The sequence below is a fragment of the Melanaphis sacchari genome, unplaced genomic scaffold, assembly GCF_002803265.2.
Source record: "Melanaphis sacchari strain LSU unplaced genomic scaffold, SCAv2.0 Contig32_pilon_pilon, whole genome shotgun sequence".
Lineage (NCBI taxonomy): Eukaryota > Metazoa > Arthropoda > Insecta > Hemiptera > Aphididae > Melanaphis > Melanaphis sacchari.
In genome coordinates this window covers 1009066-1026817 of record NW_020271199.1, presented here as the reverse complement: position 1 = coordinate 1026817, position 17752 = coordinate 1009066, and the positions used below count along the sequence as shown (strand labels likewise).

General features: G+C 24.6%; 1 long non-coding RNA gene, 1 other non-coding gene and 1 pseudogene across 3 annotated transcripts; 2 read left to right on the top strand and 1 right to left on the bottom strand.

The window, feature by feature from the left end:
- Window positions 1-46: 46 nt before the first annotated feature.
- Window positions 47-5357, top strand: LOC112596583. Of its 2 annotated transcripts, XR_003114783.1 has the most exons (5): window positions 47-124; window positions 3201-3338; window positions 3994-4155; window positions 4228-4365; window positions 5205-5357. It is a non-coding gene; the product is annotated as an uncharacterized LOC112596583 (long non-coding RNA). The 2 variants fall into 2 exon arrangements; XR_003114782.1 differs by lacking the exon at window positions 47-124 and having other exon boundaries at window positions 3081-3338.
- Window positions 3105-3176, bottom strand: Trnae-uuc. The gene has a single exon. It is a non-coding gene; the product is annotated as a tRNA-Glu (tRNA).
- Window positions 5358-15020: 9663 nt separating the features above from the next.
- On the top strand, window positions 15021-17473 carry LOC112596623 (annotated as a pseudogene).
- The last annotated feature ends 279 nt before the right edge of the window (window positions 17474-17752 follow it).

The following is a 17752-nucleotide window of genomic DNA, read 5'->3' as shown; positions in this document are numbered from 1 at the left end:
TGTCTTGTTTAAATTCACCGGCGTGTCAGTGCGCGCGAAACTGTGTAATGGTTGGATGGCGGCTACACTACATAATATACTAATCTATGGCTTATCCCGCAAAACACGTTGGCGGCTGTCTGCGGTTTGTTTTTTTTTTTTTCCGTTAACAATACTCGCCTTGTCAACTTTTTGCTCGATTGCTTAACATGTTAATTCATTTAATCATTAATAATTTAATACATTTTTATCAACTAACCACAGAGCCACTTTATTTATTTAAGGGGTCATTAGCATTCTATTGATTCATTAATTGCTTATTGATTGTTTATGTAACCTAGCATTAGTAACGATTATGTCCATGGATATGTTTAGAGTACTAGATTTTTATGTCTTTTATAATATCTAAGTTAGTAAGAAGTTTTATGCATTTTAAATTACATAGGGTCCGTGATAAGTTAAAAAAATTCTCTTATCATTAGTATTTCATTAATTATTTTGTATTATAATTGTTTACAAATTTTACTAGTGATTAAAATTATAAGCAAGTTTAAGAAAAATTGTTAGACTACATAATGCTCGCTTCATTTAAATTTTGTATTTAATTTTGTTGACAATAATTCTACACTAGAAACCCGTTCCTGGTTAGCCACTGATTAAGTTTATTTATTTAAAATGTTGAAACTTGCATAAAGACCTTAAAAGTCAGTGTTTTAAGAATAATTTTTTTTTTATTTTGTTATAATAATCAAGAAAATGTATAATCACATCTTGATCATTATTTAAGAACCCATTAATATAGGTAAGTGTTTGTCAATAAAACTTAAAAGTCTTATATTAATTTACGACTAAACATGAAATGTAATAATTATTGATAGTTATTATGTTCTTTAATTTACATGAATGAATTTTGTGAATAACATTTTTAAAAAGTATTATTATAAGTATAAAATCAAACTATTTTAATATGTTTAACCACAATATAGGTACTGTATTAAAGTGTTAAAGAAGACGTTGCACCCGCGTGTGTTGTCTTCGTCTTACACATGTACAACATATTAAATTTTCTTTCAACAGTTTCAATTGTATGTTTTTAGTTTTGATATAAAAGTGAATTGACCTATTATCAAACTTTTAGTTTAGAACATAATATGTGTTTTCTTGTTGGTTTTTATGATATTTCAATTTTTAAGTGAGTTATAAGTATGGGAAATATAAATATTTAAAAATGCTCATAGCTCACTTAAAAATTAAAATATTGTAAAAATCAGCGAGAGAATATATGTAATGTTCTTAACTAAAATTTTGATAATAGGTCAATCCACTTGATATTAAAACTAAAAACACACTATTGAAACTGGTGAATAAAAATTCACCATGTCGTACGTGTGTAAGATGGAGACAACACATGCGGTTACAATGTCCTCTTAAGCATTGTATGTCGGCTGTAAATACATTTAATCTAAAGTATTTTTTTATGATATTTATATACTCATTTGTTAAAAAAATTGGCCCAAAAATCAGTTAATCTAATAATTATGAGTTTTATTATTAACATTAATTACATTTTACACTAGTGAGAGCACAATCATGCAACATTTAAGCTATTATTTTAAGCATAAGAATCGGAGTAAACTAAACAATTTATGGAAAGAATTTCATAAAACATTTAATACAATCTTACCTACTATTTCAAAAAGTGTTCTACTATAAAAATTCATTTGTATATTTATTAATTTTTCTTTTTACTCTGAATAAATTAAAGACATGCATGTTTTTAATGGACATTTACCTATTATGTAACATTGAGCTACATATTTTTAATTTAGTGTTTAAGTACATATTTATTTAGATTATAAATAAATTATTAAAATATTTCACTTATAGTTAATAAATCAAATTACCTTGCTTATGTCACTTATAGATGAAATAAAATTTACTAGCAACTCGTTCAATATATTTTTAACGAATAATATTTAAGATTATTTGTTTCAAAAAATATTTTCACACTAGTTATAGTTACAATGTTCAATTATCAAGAACATTTTTATTGTTCTTGTAAAAGTGATGAAATGTAATTATAATAACAGTATAAATAGTTAGATATTAGGTAGGCAAGCATATAATAGGAGGTTTATGAGGGATCAACTTACTTCCTAATTTTTTTAAATTTTATTTGCCTGATATTAGATGAGTGTATCCTATGGAAACACTCCATTTCTATCCCAATCTGAAATTTAATTATTTTAGATGACAAATTATTTTTGTATGTTACATTGAAAGAAGGTAAAACCATCATTGGATCAGTTTTTCATAACAGTTGTGTAATTGATTATACCTAATATCAATGCAATTTTTTTAATTATTGTTTAAAACTATATTTTATATGCTTAATTTTTTAAACTTCTTTATAATAATAATTAATAATTCTAGTAAAACATTATAATTATAAATACTCAGTTTTTAAATAAAAATAATCATTTTAACTTATGTATTAAATCATTTAAATCTAAATTTTTAGATGTTTTACATTTAATATACCCTAATTTTACATTATATTTAATTAGAGACGGAGAAGAAAAAAATATATTTAATCAAAGTGATTGTAAATAATATGTTATTGTTTCTTCTTTTGTAAAGCCCACTGTGAATTATTTTTAATAAAAATTAAAATATTGTAGATTTATTATATTATAATATTTTTTATTTGCAAATATATACATTACCCATAACTATATTAAAAATTAAAACTATCAAATTTAAATTACATTTTATATTTTTGTATATAAAAATATTTTTTATGATATAAAAAATTTCCATTTATTACTTTAATATCTTTTCTGATAAGTAATATAAAAGTAAATCTAGTTAGTATTTTGTAGAATCAAGAGTTAAATATATACAGTACTTAGGTACTTTATTTATAATAAATTTACTATTGTCAATTAGCTTTAAAATTTAATATTATAAGATTCTTTTTAAGTATAATGGAATCAAAGAGAAACATTAAATATGGATCTATTATAACTTTTTTGTTTAAAATTCTAATTTTTTTATTAATAAATAATAAAGAATAATATTTGTTTTAGTATAGATAGCAATGGGAAAAAAATGCAAAAAGTATATTCCGGTACCGGGAATCGAACCCGAGCCTCCTGGGTGAAAGCCAGGTATCCTAGCCACTAGACCATACCGGAGTCATGAAAACTATATCTTTACAGACGCTAAATAAATTCAACTATACATTTATGAAATTGTCAAGTTTAATTGCAGTAAGGACGTCAAGATTTTATACCTGCTAGAGCTATCTTCAGACATGGAATTTCACTATAGCATCAATTTATAATACTTATTATCAGGTGTGAAATTTTTGCTCTACAACTTTTGTAAATCATACCCAAAAAAGAAAAGATCTAATTTTTATTACAGTAATAAATTTCATTCATACAAAAAGTTTAAAAAAAGTTATCATAACTTTAGGCCCCTCCATAAAACAAGACCTTAGCTACATCAATGCTTTCTATTTCATACCACTCAGTTAGTCAACAATATCATATTTAAACTATATATTTTATAAAAATTGAGCATTTCATTTAGGTATAAATAATGTGTTGTAAAATTGTAAAATTCTTTAACTGAGTGTAAATTCAGGCATACCTAATATATTGTTTTTTTTTTTTTTTTATAATTTAAGTATATAATGAGACAATATTTTAATATGTAATAAAAATTAAACTCTACTCTACAAACATAACATGGAAGATATAGAAACAAAAAAAGTGAATGTTCTGTTAATATCTGTTGAAAATTAAAAAATGAATATTTTACATATATGTATGTACACAAACTTAAAATAGTTGCAAATTATATTACAGTATCACTTTGTATTTTAATGCCAAGATAAATCTTATACTGGTAGTCTAATTATAAAGTAATAACTAATTGATTATCATATAAATTATGTTTGTATATTATGTATTTACTCTGTCATAAAGAAATTGATCAATGTTCCAGAATGTGGTTAGTTGCATGATATCCAATAATATATAGAACTACAAACTGAAGTAAACTACGGCAACTACAAGATACACAATTTTAAATACTGAAATTTACGGTACTTATGTTATTTGATACCTGAATATATCGTGGAATATGGATCTTCTAACAAATTTATAAGTAATTATTTAAACATAGATTAACAATTAATGTTAAAATGCATTAAAATTTTAAAACATTTAAACATTATAGATGACTGTTAGATCACATTAAGAATTGGATTTATTGAAAATTTGAAAAGGAAAGAACTTTCTGTTCCACTTAATCACAACGAATGTTTATGAAAACTCAAGAAAAATAGGATAATCAACTTAATTTTAAACAAAACAAGTAATGACTATATTGCTACCTACTTTATTATATAAAAAATCCTAAGCCTTTTTTAAATTGGATCATGACCCACTGATGGTTCTCAAACCATATTTTGGTAGGTCATGGGAAGTTTATGTCTTTTAAATCTTATCTACATGCAGTGGTGTCTTTTGTACACTCAACTTTCTTTTTATCTTGTTTTATTTTGTTTCATAATTTTTTTCAGTTATTTTCTGATTAATTTTCCCTTATGAATTATAATACATATAATAATTAGAAATCGTTATTAGTCAACTTTGATGTTTGTAATGCTATAAATAAGCTCGGAATAAAATTATTTTTGTGTTGATGAGCAAAATATACCACATGATTAATACTTTTATTAATTAGGTATTACATAAAAATTACAACATTTTTTTCTTTTATGTATTGTTATTATTAAACTTAAAGCAAAATAAAATAATTTTTTATTCTTTTATAAGTAAATAAATACAATAATCTATGCAACGCCACATTTTTGTGTAAAATAAATTAATGTATAATTAATGAAAAAATAAAATAAAATAAAATATTGTTTAATTAAAGATTATACTGTAACAAACATAATGTATTTTATATCCCAAAATCTGGCATATCATGTTTATTGTTAAGTTGGTTCAAATGATGGACTTGCAATATTATGATGATATGACGACCAAATATTTTCAACTTTTACTAATTAGTTTTTCCTATTGCCTGAGTTTACTATATTATTAAGACAAAATATATATTCATTTACTACCTAAATATATATTTTTATACATAAATATTTTAAGTATAAATTTTAATTGAATTGTCATATATTTATTTGCTTGCAGGGTAAGACTACTGAAAATTAAAAATGGGCATATATTCCAATATTGATCAATCCAGTTGCCAAAATCGCAGATTAGATAACAGCTATTCTACTGATTTCAAAATAATGCAGTTTATAATTTTTTTTTTTTTTTGTATAATGTATTTCAACAACTATTTTCTTCCAAAATTTATTAATTTTTTTTCAACAATTTAGTGTTATTAGTTATCATATTTTTCAAAATTAAACCTGGTATAAAAGAGAAACTTAACAAATTACTATTTTATGATATACTATATTAAAATAAATAACTTCCCAAAACTTATTTATTTATCAGACATGAATAAACTTAAATACACATCATGATAACATTTAGTACATGTAAATGAACATGTATTTGAAAATATCTTATTTTAATTATAATTAATTTCTTAAAATAAACTTTCTATCTTATGAAATTTATTTATTTTTCAATAAGAAGATTTTACTGATTTTGGATAGTTTTACATTTTTAATCATCTTAGTTTTTAATGGTTCAATAATTAATAGTTTACATTTACCATAATTTTATATTAGTAAGACAATAACACTGTTACATAGTACGTTTAAAACACACCCGGAGCGCTAGTCATTTGTTACTTTTATTTGAGGTTGCAGCTCATTCTCAGAATAATGTTTGACCATTGTGGTGTGCGGTATGCAATCCAGAAGTATATCATAAAATCTTGAGGGCTTAATTTAAACATAAAGCTTTTTAAAATTTATGGTTACAATATTTTTATCAAAAAAAAATTAAGCTAATAAATATTTTATTTTTTACATTATTAATTTAATTAATATAGTTAAGACTTAAATAGTGTTCTGGTAACCTTTCATCTGTGTGGTTGACATGGACATCGACTTGAGGTAAGATTTTTAAATATTAGTAGATCAAATTAGGAAGTATTTTTTTTATAAATGTTGCTAAAAATGAAAGCTTGTCTTAATAGAAATAAATGATTGTATGAAATTTATTCAACTGTAATTATTTTTAAGTGAATTTGCTTTATGCTATTATTAAATAAAAAAAAAATGTAATACTACAGTGCGTTTTGCCACTTTGTTAAAATTGGTCGAATAGTTTTTGAGTATATAAACTAAAAGTATAAAGATATTGCTTTTTATTGTTCATTTGAATAATAAACAATTACTTTTTTTAAGTTAAAAAAAAATCCTATGGCAATGCTTGGGATTAGGTTAGTGGCTTGACTAGTTTATAACATTTCTTTTTAAAATTCTTTAATCAATAGCGACCCTGTTGATAATTATATAAGCAAAACATTTGTTTTTGTGAATTAAAATGAGATTCACAAACACCTATAGAACCACTTAGATAAGCTTAAAAAAAGAAGTTCAAAGGTAAAAGCATTCCTTAAGTCTCAAGGAGCGAATTAATATGGCTTTTATGGAAATCTGTCAAATAGTTTCTAAAATTTGTGCGTACAAAACTACAAATTATTCAGATTAATGTTATTTGGTGAAGCAAATAAAATGAATTTAAACGAATATTAGGTTTAGTCACCATAAACTCTTTTGAGCTCGGCTTCTACATTTTTTTGATTTTTTAAAATTCAATACACTAATTGAAATATAAAAACTATGATATTAAGTATATTTTATATAACTAATTAAAAAAATACAAGAAATCTAAACAAAAATATTAACAATTTTAGTAAACCATCGAATTATCGAACTCATAAACTAAAATAAAAAAATACCGATTTGAAAATTTACAAATCGAGGAATCATGTTGTATAATATCTAATGAAATCTATACTCATTATTGAGTTGGTATGGAATGAATTCGTTAAACTTGAATTCAATGATACGTATATCATTGAATATACTATGCTGAGCAGAGATAGTCTATATTTATTATATATTTATACCTATAATTGTCATCGGTTTTATCAATATTAAAAGAGCGAAAAGAAGTAATTGTTTACGATAGCTAATCGCATGTCTATATTATGATGTTATAATAATTATTCTTATCTGTTATTATTATATATTTTTATAAGTAAATACTAAATAGTGACTTATTATAGGTAAACCTATATGAATAAATTTGTGGTATAAATATAATAGCTTAAAATTATTCTAAATATTTTGAAAATTGTATGGTGTAAAGTCAATAATAGTAGATATACAAAAAATAGGTGCTGGTTAATAAATTCTCTACGAATATTTTTGAAATTATAATTAAATCAGTAAAATCATAATTTTTTGTTTGAATTTCACAAAAATTCTATTTTGAAATGACTATAAAAAAAATAGTGCATTTATATTTTTGAAAAAACTTACTGTCAGAACAACTCTTGAGAAACTTAATGGTATACATTAAATTTTTAATTTTTGCGTGTAGAAGAATTGAAAATATTATGCATATTTTAGTACTTTTAAAAATAATATGCTAATTTCCGTTATTTTGTAAAAAATTTAATTTACAACGAAAAACATTGCCAACACCAGTTCATACGTTAGTGCAAAATATACAAACCTCCACAATTAATATTTTTTAAATTACAACATATAATATTCGTAACTAAAAACAATAAAGGAAAAATCTTAAGTTTTTGTGTATATTAGAATTTAAAATGTCTATGAGAAAAGTAAATTATTGTGTCTTAAGTAACTATATAAAAATGCTGTTGGAGTAGCTTTTAAAAGGACGACACATCCGCATGTGTTCTCTCCATCTTACATACGTACAACATGGCAAATTTTCGTTTATGTTGTTAGCTTTAATATTAGAGTAAATTTACCTATTATCAAACTTAAAGGTTAGAGTTTTATTTAGGCCATCACATAGGCTTCTATTGATATTTTAATTTTAAACTGAATTATTACTATATAAAATATAAAAACTTTAAAATGCTCTTAACTCACTTTAAATTATAATATTTAATAAAAGCCTATGTAATGGCCTAAATAAAATTCGTATCTTTAAGTTTGATAATAGGTAAATTTACTCGAATGTTAAAGCTAACAACACAAAATGGATTCTGTTGAACGAAAATTTGCTAAGACGGAGATAACATATACGGATGAGATTTCCTATCTTAAAAGATTAATTTATGAAAAACCAATTTTTTAAGAATAAAAATTGTAAGATATAATATTCTTCGCTTCTCATAAATCTAAAATATCGCATATCTATGGGGCATACACCAGGGGTCGCCAAACTTTTTAATTAAGTGAGCTACATTCGAAATTTCAAGTCTCTAGAGACCTAAAATCAAAGAAATTTGTTTGATAAGAAAAAATAAAAGAAAAAAAGTTGACAGTCGAGTTGTTATAATAAACTATTCCCTATTCCCACTATCGCAACTGACCGATAATGGTAAAATTAATTTTTATTCGCAATAGACACTACCTATCATCCGTTTTATAATATATATATATATATATATATATAATGGCCAAATTCAAAATACATTTTATTTTGTTTGACAATATACTGTTAAAACATCAAGTCGAGAACCAGATTCAATTTTTACTGTATGTACCTATATATAGAAAGTACGAACAGTTCTACGACTTCTACGAGACACAATCAACTGCACTTTGACCAATTAATATGTCTGCAACGAAATGAAGGTTCATTCGATTATTATCTATTGTAGTATCGACAGTATCGTGCACATAATATTAAGTGAATATTATACATCCTGCTTCTTATTTGTCATTATCATCATCACTATAATATTATGTAATCCGATAATCGGATATTGTATCGACGTACGGCGTAAATTATATTTATATATTAGTTTTTCTGGGAATATGTAATTGCCAAAACGACTTATTAGTACCTTTATAATATTATTATCTGTATTATAATAATTAACATTATAGATACTCGCATTATTTATCGTTCTCAACGATTTGACACAAAAATATTATTTCGTGCTCGAGAGCGTCTCTCTGTGCTTGGGAAGGGGTCTAGGACATTTCGTCGCTACTGTTTCGACGCCAAGCCGAACTTGGGAGTTCGAAGTTCGAACCCCCTCCTAAATTCGTAAATATATTCATAATTCTATTATTTTTAATAATTTGTTGACTATAGATTTTTCATTACATTTTTAAATTTATTAAAATGATAATAATATTAGGTAATTGATGTGTATTATATCTAAATCAAGTTTTTTTATTAGATGGGGCGGTTTTAAGAACAAAAAGAGGCGTGAGTCGTAAATTAGTGAAGTTAACCTATCTATACTTTCTGAAAATTTATAAAAAATGTTGAAATAAATTTTTTTTAAATAATTTAGTTTATTGATTAATAAGTTGAATAGTGTGAGAGATACCTACACCATCTTACAATATTACAGTAAAACTTCCGTTAACGGTCACCTCTATAGGATGTCACCTCTAAGTAACGGTCAATTTGTTTGGTCCCGTCGAGTGTTATAGGAAAAATTCATTAATACTTCTAAATAGCGGGCACTCTAATTAACGATCAACGTTTAAAAGTATATCAAATGGAAATTATTTTTGACAGTTCATCTTAAGGAGCTTAATTTATGATGTCAATAAGGCGATAACACTTGTCTGTGACTGTGTGTTTTATCATTGGTGTTCAAACGATAACATGAAGAAACTGAAGAACCCGAGTACACTGTATTAAACTATCCTGAGGTTTTAACTCATATAAAACAATTATTAGCTTTCACTCTTCAAAAATGTAACGTAGATGGTTATAATATGTTTAAAACCGCAGAAATTTATTTTGAAAAAAATTGTTCAAATAATCAAATAAATCTAAAACAAACTAATATAATTAATTTTTTTAATTTTAATATTTATAAAAGCTTATGAGATTTTTCTTTAATTTTAAACTGTACCTACCTACCTACATTATTTCGTAAATCATAAATACAATTTTTAATACCCATATTCTTATACGTTATTTTAATATTGGTGTTTTATTTTTAAAATTTGTATAACCTCTATATAATGGTCACCTGAAAAGTCACCTCTGTAGGACGGGCACCTCTAAATAGCGGTAATTATTTACAATCCCTTCGGTAACCGTTATATGGAAGTTCTACTATTATATTATATTTATAATATTCAGATATTCTACTAACGTCGCGCCAATCTCAATGTTCAGGTATTGCGATTACATATACCGAATAATAAAGTGTGGGTACTATTAATTGTTTTAAGATGCAAAAACTAGAATAAAATCAATCTTCATAAGTCAATTAACCACAGTGCCACAGATTCTATGCTCATACAAAAATCTATAGTATTATGATAGATTTTTAATTATATTATATATGTGTGCTAAGAAGTATTTTTAAAAACACAATTATACTTTGGACCATATTATTACTAAGTTTATGTTATTACTAGAGCTAGAATTTTGATGACTTGCAATTTTTTTTTCTTTAAATGCTGTACAGTTCTAACCAAAAACCAAATTTGTTTTGTTATAATAACAGTTTAGAATTTTTATTTTTTGTATTTTTAAGATCATTTTTATAAATATTACTTTAATTTTGAGTACCTACTTAAACTCATTTTTGTTTATTTTAAGTTTTTTTTTAATATGTATTATATAGATAATTTCAATTACCTACTCTACTCCATTGATATTGAAAAAGTAACAATTATTTGTCAACTTAAATTTGAATATATTTGTTTAATTTAATTCTTAAAAACAAATTTTTACTTATTTAAAAGACTTTTTATTCGATATAATGCGATATTGGATACTAGCTCTCCAAGACATAGGAAACCACGTCCAGTTTTCGTCTGACGAATGAATCAACTTAAACAGAATAGGGCGTAATTAGGGGCTTAGCCCCCTCCCAATTAGGAAAATAGCCCCCCAAAAAATTTGACCACCATACGCTTATGGTGAAGATAATATGGTAAAGACTACTTTTATTACTTCTAAGTACAATATTAGAATATATTAACATCCGTGTTCTAACGTTCTAAGAAAAGACATCACACGTACGTGCACTTTGTAATGGGTTATATTTTGACAATTTTGACATTTCATTATTTTATAATAAGTATTATTATTGGTAGGTATTCATATATTATTACATTTGGTTTAATTTTAATGTATTAATATTGTATTGCTGTTACACCGGTATGATCAGTATATCTATTTGTTTAATACTATGTTTTGGTACCTATTTCGGTTCCTATGTCAAAGATTACACACTTAGTATAACTTATCTCCTATATTGTAAATCAGACAGATTATTATTATAATTATTTGTTGTCTCTATTTTGTAAAGCATAATGAAATTTAATTAAATGTTTACAGAAAAAAATATCATTATATAAAATGTTGTGGAGAAGTTGATAGAATAATGGGAGTGTCAAGGAAACCAAATGGCCAACTCTTATTCTTAATTAAATGGAAAACCGACAGCGTAGAATCAGACGGGTTTATTGATGCACATATCTTGAACAATATATATCCACAGATGGTCATTGAGTTCTATGAGAAAGTAATTATGTGGGAATAAATAAAATTGACGTGGCTTGGAACAGAGCTATATATTTCTTTTGCATATTGAATTATACCTAAGCATGTGATTTTTGTATAAGTATTAACAAGTTTTTGCACCTATTATTATTTTAATTATTGTAATCTCGTAACCATTTACATTGAACTCAAGTAATGGATTAATTTATTTCTAAGTATTTATTTGTTTAAAATGTCGTTTAGTAATCCATAATTAATTATGATTTGTGTTTGTTAATAAAAATGTCATGGTGCAATAAGAAAATTTGCATTTTTTTACTTGTTACAGAATAGATAAGAAATTTATTACAATCAAAAGGGTATTTATTGTTATAATTAATTTTAGTACATTTTTCTCAAAAAACTTTATAGTAAAAAACTTGTCTAAAAATACGTGTGCTAATATCAATACCACTTATGAATTAAGAAATTTTCTGTTTGTACCCATGTAAAAAATTATATTTTCATCAATTGTTTACAGTAAAAAGTTATGAGCTGAATACAAATTTACTATGTTGGATGTTATGCATATTATACACACACACATTTTTGTTCTTAAGGGAGTTCTAAGCGATTAGATTTTTAATACATTTAGATCAATAAGCTGGCAAAAAATAAACGTACTTCTAATCGTCCAGTTTTAATTTTGAAAAATAATTTAAACTTGTTAGCTTCTTTTTTATGTTTTGTAGGAAAAACTTTTAAATTTTTTTGACTTGTTAGCACTTTAAAGTACAAGTTAATTTTGAGAAATTAAGTCAAGTTATTCGTAACCGTACTACGTTAACCATTTAAAATGTTCAAAATATATTTTCTACAAAACATAGTGTAAAGGCTATTAAATTCAAATAATTTTTCAAAATTAAAATTAGACGACTAAAAGTATGTTAATTTTTCGCCAGCTTATTAGCATTATTCATTGTCACGTGTATACAAAATTTTTCGAGCTTACTTTGATGACCTATGCATGCGCGTATGTGTACTATACAACATACGTATTCATCTCGTCTGCCCGCAGCCCGGCAATATGAAATCTATTGTTATCTAGTTCTAATAATTTTATATTTAAACATATAATTTAATAATCGCATTGATTATAAATTTATAAAAATAAAAATACTAGTATTTATAATAAATGATTATAGTAAGTTACCATTAGTAGTTTGTGTTCGTTTTATGCAACAGCAAATAACACATTTATAAAAATGAATAATTGGCGATATAGTAAAAAAACACGTTCAAAATTGCACCACGAAAAAAATTAAGGCATAATTTGAAAAATAAATATTCCAAAAATTCTAGAACCTTAGAGAACCAAAATATTCAGGTAACTATAAGTTAATTTGTATAATAAATTATGAATAATACCTTGTCAAGTTATAAAATTAATCATATTATATTTTAAATCTTATACACCTACTGGGTACAACATTATTCGTTGATTGTTGCAATAGATTTTGGATCAATTTAATATTTCAAATGAAAATGAAGACGAAAGCAATGATAGCAGGTAATTTTTAATTATTTTATTATAATAATTAATTTTTAATTTTTTAATTATTAATTGGAAGAAATACAGACTAGACAGATATGTCACATACACATGATATATTTCATTCTGCGTATAGTTTAGTAGCATCAGATAAACATGAAAAAAACGTAGAAAAGTACCTATAATTAATATTTATAAACTTTTTGTATTTTGATCATTTCTGACATTTATCGCTTTTAGATTTCGAGTGAAGTTGAATGTATAATTTTATCTGTTTTTTTACTTCGATTTTAAATGTTGAAGGTGATTTTAGATGAAAACTTAGATGTACTTTATACTTTAGAGAGATCAAAATGCTAAGTATTTTTTTATTACCGGGAAAAATAAATCAAGAATTAAGGACATTTTTACACTAAAATAATTTTTGACTAAATTTATTAATAAATGAAAATTGATAAAAATGTATAAAATGCTCAATTTTTATAGCTAAAAATTGAATAATTAACACGAAGTTTTCCACAACTATTTGTTGTTTTACCGTAAAAATCTATGGAAAATAAATAAATAATTTCAATAGAAATTATAAGGTCTTTGCACAGAATAAATAATATTAATTTTATCAAAATTATTTTTATTTTTACTAGGTTTATTTGTAGCAGTAGATGTATTGTCAACATAAATCATTTGTTTGATTCGCTTCAGAAAATTAACCACCCTTTTTTGGTTGCACATTTAAAAATTTAATTTTAATAAATGAAAAAATAAATGGTTTTTATTCTGGATTCATTTTTAAGTGTACGATGTGCAACAAATTAGAAATCATAACCGGTGAATGTAATAATTCTTCGTCGGTGTGCATAAATACAGCAGTGGTTACAGCAGTTGTAAATACCGGACAAGGATATTCTCAATTAGTTACTTTTACAGCAGTTTTGAATATGCCAAATATGTCCAATCCAAGTTATCAAAAATATCATAATAAAATAAAAAAGCACACCGAATATTTGGCTTTTGATGTAATGATTGATGCTGCCAAAGAAGAAGTTGCATTAGCTATAATGGAAAATAGTGTCAATGAAAAAGGAATTCCATTAATTACAGTGATAGCTGATGGCGCATGGTCGAAGAGATCTTATATAAAAGTGGCTATAATGCTCTGTCTGGTGTACTAAGTATTCTGTCTGATTCTCTAAATAAAAATTTTAGATCTTTAATTATTTATTTTATTTTTTACTAGTTACGTTGTTGTTTAATTTATTATTTAGGCGTCTATCATTGGGTATTGAACTAAAAAAGTTCTTTTTATGGATGTACGTAATAAACACTGTTCAGTTTGCCAAAAAAATGAAAATAGTGAAAAAGAATCACCATCTCATCAGTGGGACTTCTATACTGCTATGGAATCCGATATTATTGTCGAGGGATTCTATCAAAGTGTGACTATGCATAATCTAATATATAATAAATTAATTGGAGATGGAGATTTAAGTGTTTTGAATAAGTTAACACTTGTTAAACCTTACGCTGATCACGATATAGACGTAAAAAAAATAGAATGTATGAACCATATTTTAAGAAGCTATTGTAATAAAATTGTAGACGTATTAGCTCCGCTGTAAAAGTTTTTCTGGAACTGTAGTTCCAGGGTTTTTAAGAAAAAAATTAAAAGGCAGATGACTTAAATTAAAGTATATTAAATAATAAATATAAATAATAATAATAAATTATTTTATTTTATATTGAGAAAATTAATATGTTATATAATATTTTAGATGCGCGATTACAAAAGCAATATTGTATAGAAAAGAAATGTTATTGACGCATAATTAAAAAGTGATTCTTCTAAAAAAAGATATTTTAAATAGTCCATTCATGTATTTGGTAGCCATTCTGAATGCTCAAGGTAAATTATTAATAATTAACATTTTTAATTATTATTTTATTATTACAAGTAATTACAGTTGTTATTTTTATTTAGTTATTTTTGCACTGGTCCAAAAGACAACGAAATTGATTTAGTTCCTCAAATGGAAACTTGTGGTTTATGGGCAGATATATCAGGAGCAAAAAATATTGTTGCTTATCATGCTCAAAGCTTAATTTACAATGTAAACAATAATGCTGTAGAAGGTTTTAATAGTGTAGTAGCAAAATGTATTGGTGGAAAAAGGGTGAATTTTTCTTTACGAGGTAAAAGTTTAAATTTTGAGTTATACGTTTTTATATCCAACATAAAATTTATAAACAAAATATATTTAAATAATATAACATGAACATTTTTTTGTACTTTAGGATCATACAGTGCAAGATGTAATGCTGCAGTCTCATCATTTAATTTTAGTTCAAAATATTTAAATAGTTTTCATAAAAAAGTTACAAATATAAGTCCTGGAATATACACTAAAAAATTCATAAACAAGATTGATAAAAATCAGCATAGCAGAGTTGGTCGACGTTTAAATTTTGTAAAATCCGGGTATAAATTATTTAATTTAAGTAACCATATAGGTATCTAATAATATAGGGTGTAATAATATGTTGTATACTTTATTCATAATACATAAAATAACACACTATACTTTACAGCAGGTACATCAGTACTTCTAAAATTAATTTTTAAAAATGTATCGTTATTTAAATTAATAGAAAATTTGAGAAAAACAAAGATGTATTGCTGGACCAGATGACAATTATGGAGCTGTAGACATAGGAATAGGTATAATTAATATGTCACCCGAAGAATACAATGCCAAAAAAATTGCATTTTTATAAAATATATATTTAACCGCTGATGAAATAGTCGAAATAGAAAGAAATACCATAGGACAATAAGAAAATGACAATTGGAAAAAATTTAGAAAACAGCGACTCACGGCATCTAATTTTGGAAAAATGTGTAAACTAAGACCCACCACTTCGCGATCAAATACCATAAAATATATTTTATATGATATTTTCCAAGGAAGTTCTTCCTACTAGATTTGTAGTACCTATATTTATATTTTATTTATTTTACAATAGTTTATTGTTTACTTGTATATATTATTATTTCTACTAAGGTATGGTATTGAAAACGAATTAGTAGCCCGAAATGTGTTTCAAAAAATTTTAGAGGAGAAAAATCGAACCAGCAGGATTGTTTATTCATAAGAATAAACCATATCTAACAGCGAGTCCTGACGGGTTGATAGGTAAAGACGGTATCTTAGAGATAAAATGTTCTTCAAGCGTAAAGGAATATACTCCAGAAGAGGCAATAAATAATAAAAAAAATAAAGTTTATGAAATGCGATGGTGAAAAAATTACATTAATTAAAACTGATAATTGTTATTACCAAGTTCAAGCACAGCTAAACAAAACAGAAAGGAACTACTGTTATTTTATTGTGTAGACTTCGAAAGGCAAAGGTGGGCATTAATTAGTTAAAAAGTCAAAGCTAAGTCAAAAAGGTAATTTTTTTTAAACTTTTTAACTTAACCAGTTAGTTTATTTTCCAATCAACTTATAAACTTAAGTAGTTTAATTGACAGTTGACATAACTTAGCTTATTGCAGTTGATTTTTTTAATAAAATTATGAATTATAAATTGTATTGTTTTAATATTTTATGACCTTCAATCGCTATATTCTATAAAAAAATAATATTTGTTAAATTATTAATTTGAGATGTGTATAGTTTAAATAAATAAATAATATATCATGCAACATAAAAAGGTATTTACACTGTACAGTGTGCATTATGATAAAAATAAAATAAAATTGTGTTTTATAATTTAGTAAATTAAAAAGATATAGGTAATCATTCTTCATGTGATTTACATATTAACATATACTTATTAAATAAAAAGAATAGATTAACTTTTTTTAAACTGAGTTAAGTTAGTATTTTTTTTTTTATTAAATGTTAACTTATCGAGTTAAATCTATAATTTGTTAATGGTTAATTTTTAACTTATCAATCTTGTGGTCTTTTAACTTACTAAGCTTGAGTTAAATATTTTCATTAACTTGCCCACCTTTGCCGAAAGGTAATATTCTATTATGACAATTGTATATGTAAAATCTAAAATATTATAATACGTTCGAATTTAAACATGTTTTTTTAGGTTTTATAGTAGACAAAATATATAAAGATATCAAATTTTGGACTTCAAAAATTGAGCCATTAGTTACAAAATTTTTATTGCCTGAATTAATTGACCCAAGATTTGATTGAAGACTACCAATTAGGCCCGGTGGCTGGTATACTAGAAATAAAAGCCTTAATTAATGTATATTTATGTACCAATATAATATACATAATATGCATTATTATTATTTATGGTAATTGTATTATTATTATATACCTACTAATAAATTATCATTTATACAATAAGTGTTTATAATAAGATAATTATGTGTAGATTAAATATATAATTTTGAACTTATACTATGTTACTTATTTTGGTAATACAATGTGCGTAGTAGCGAAAATAAAATTATTAGTAAACTGGTTTATTGATAAAACGTAATAATTAAATGTTCGGGATCAATTATCACTTACACACTC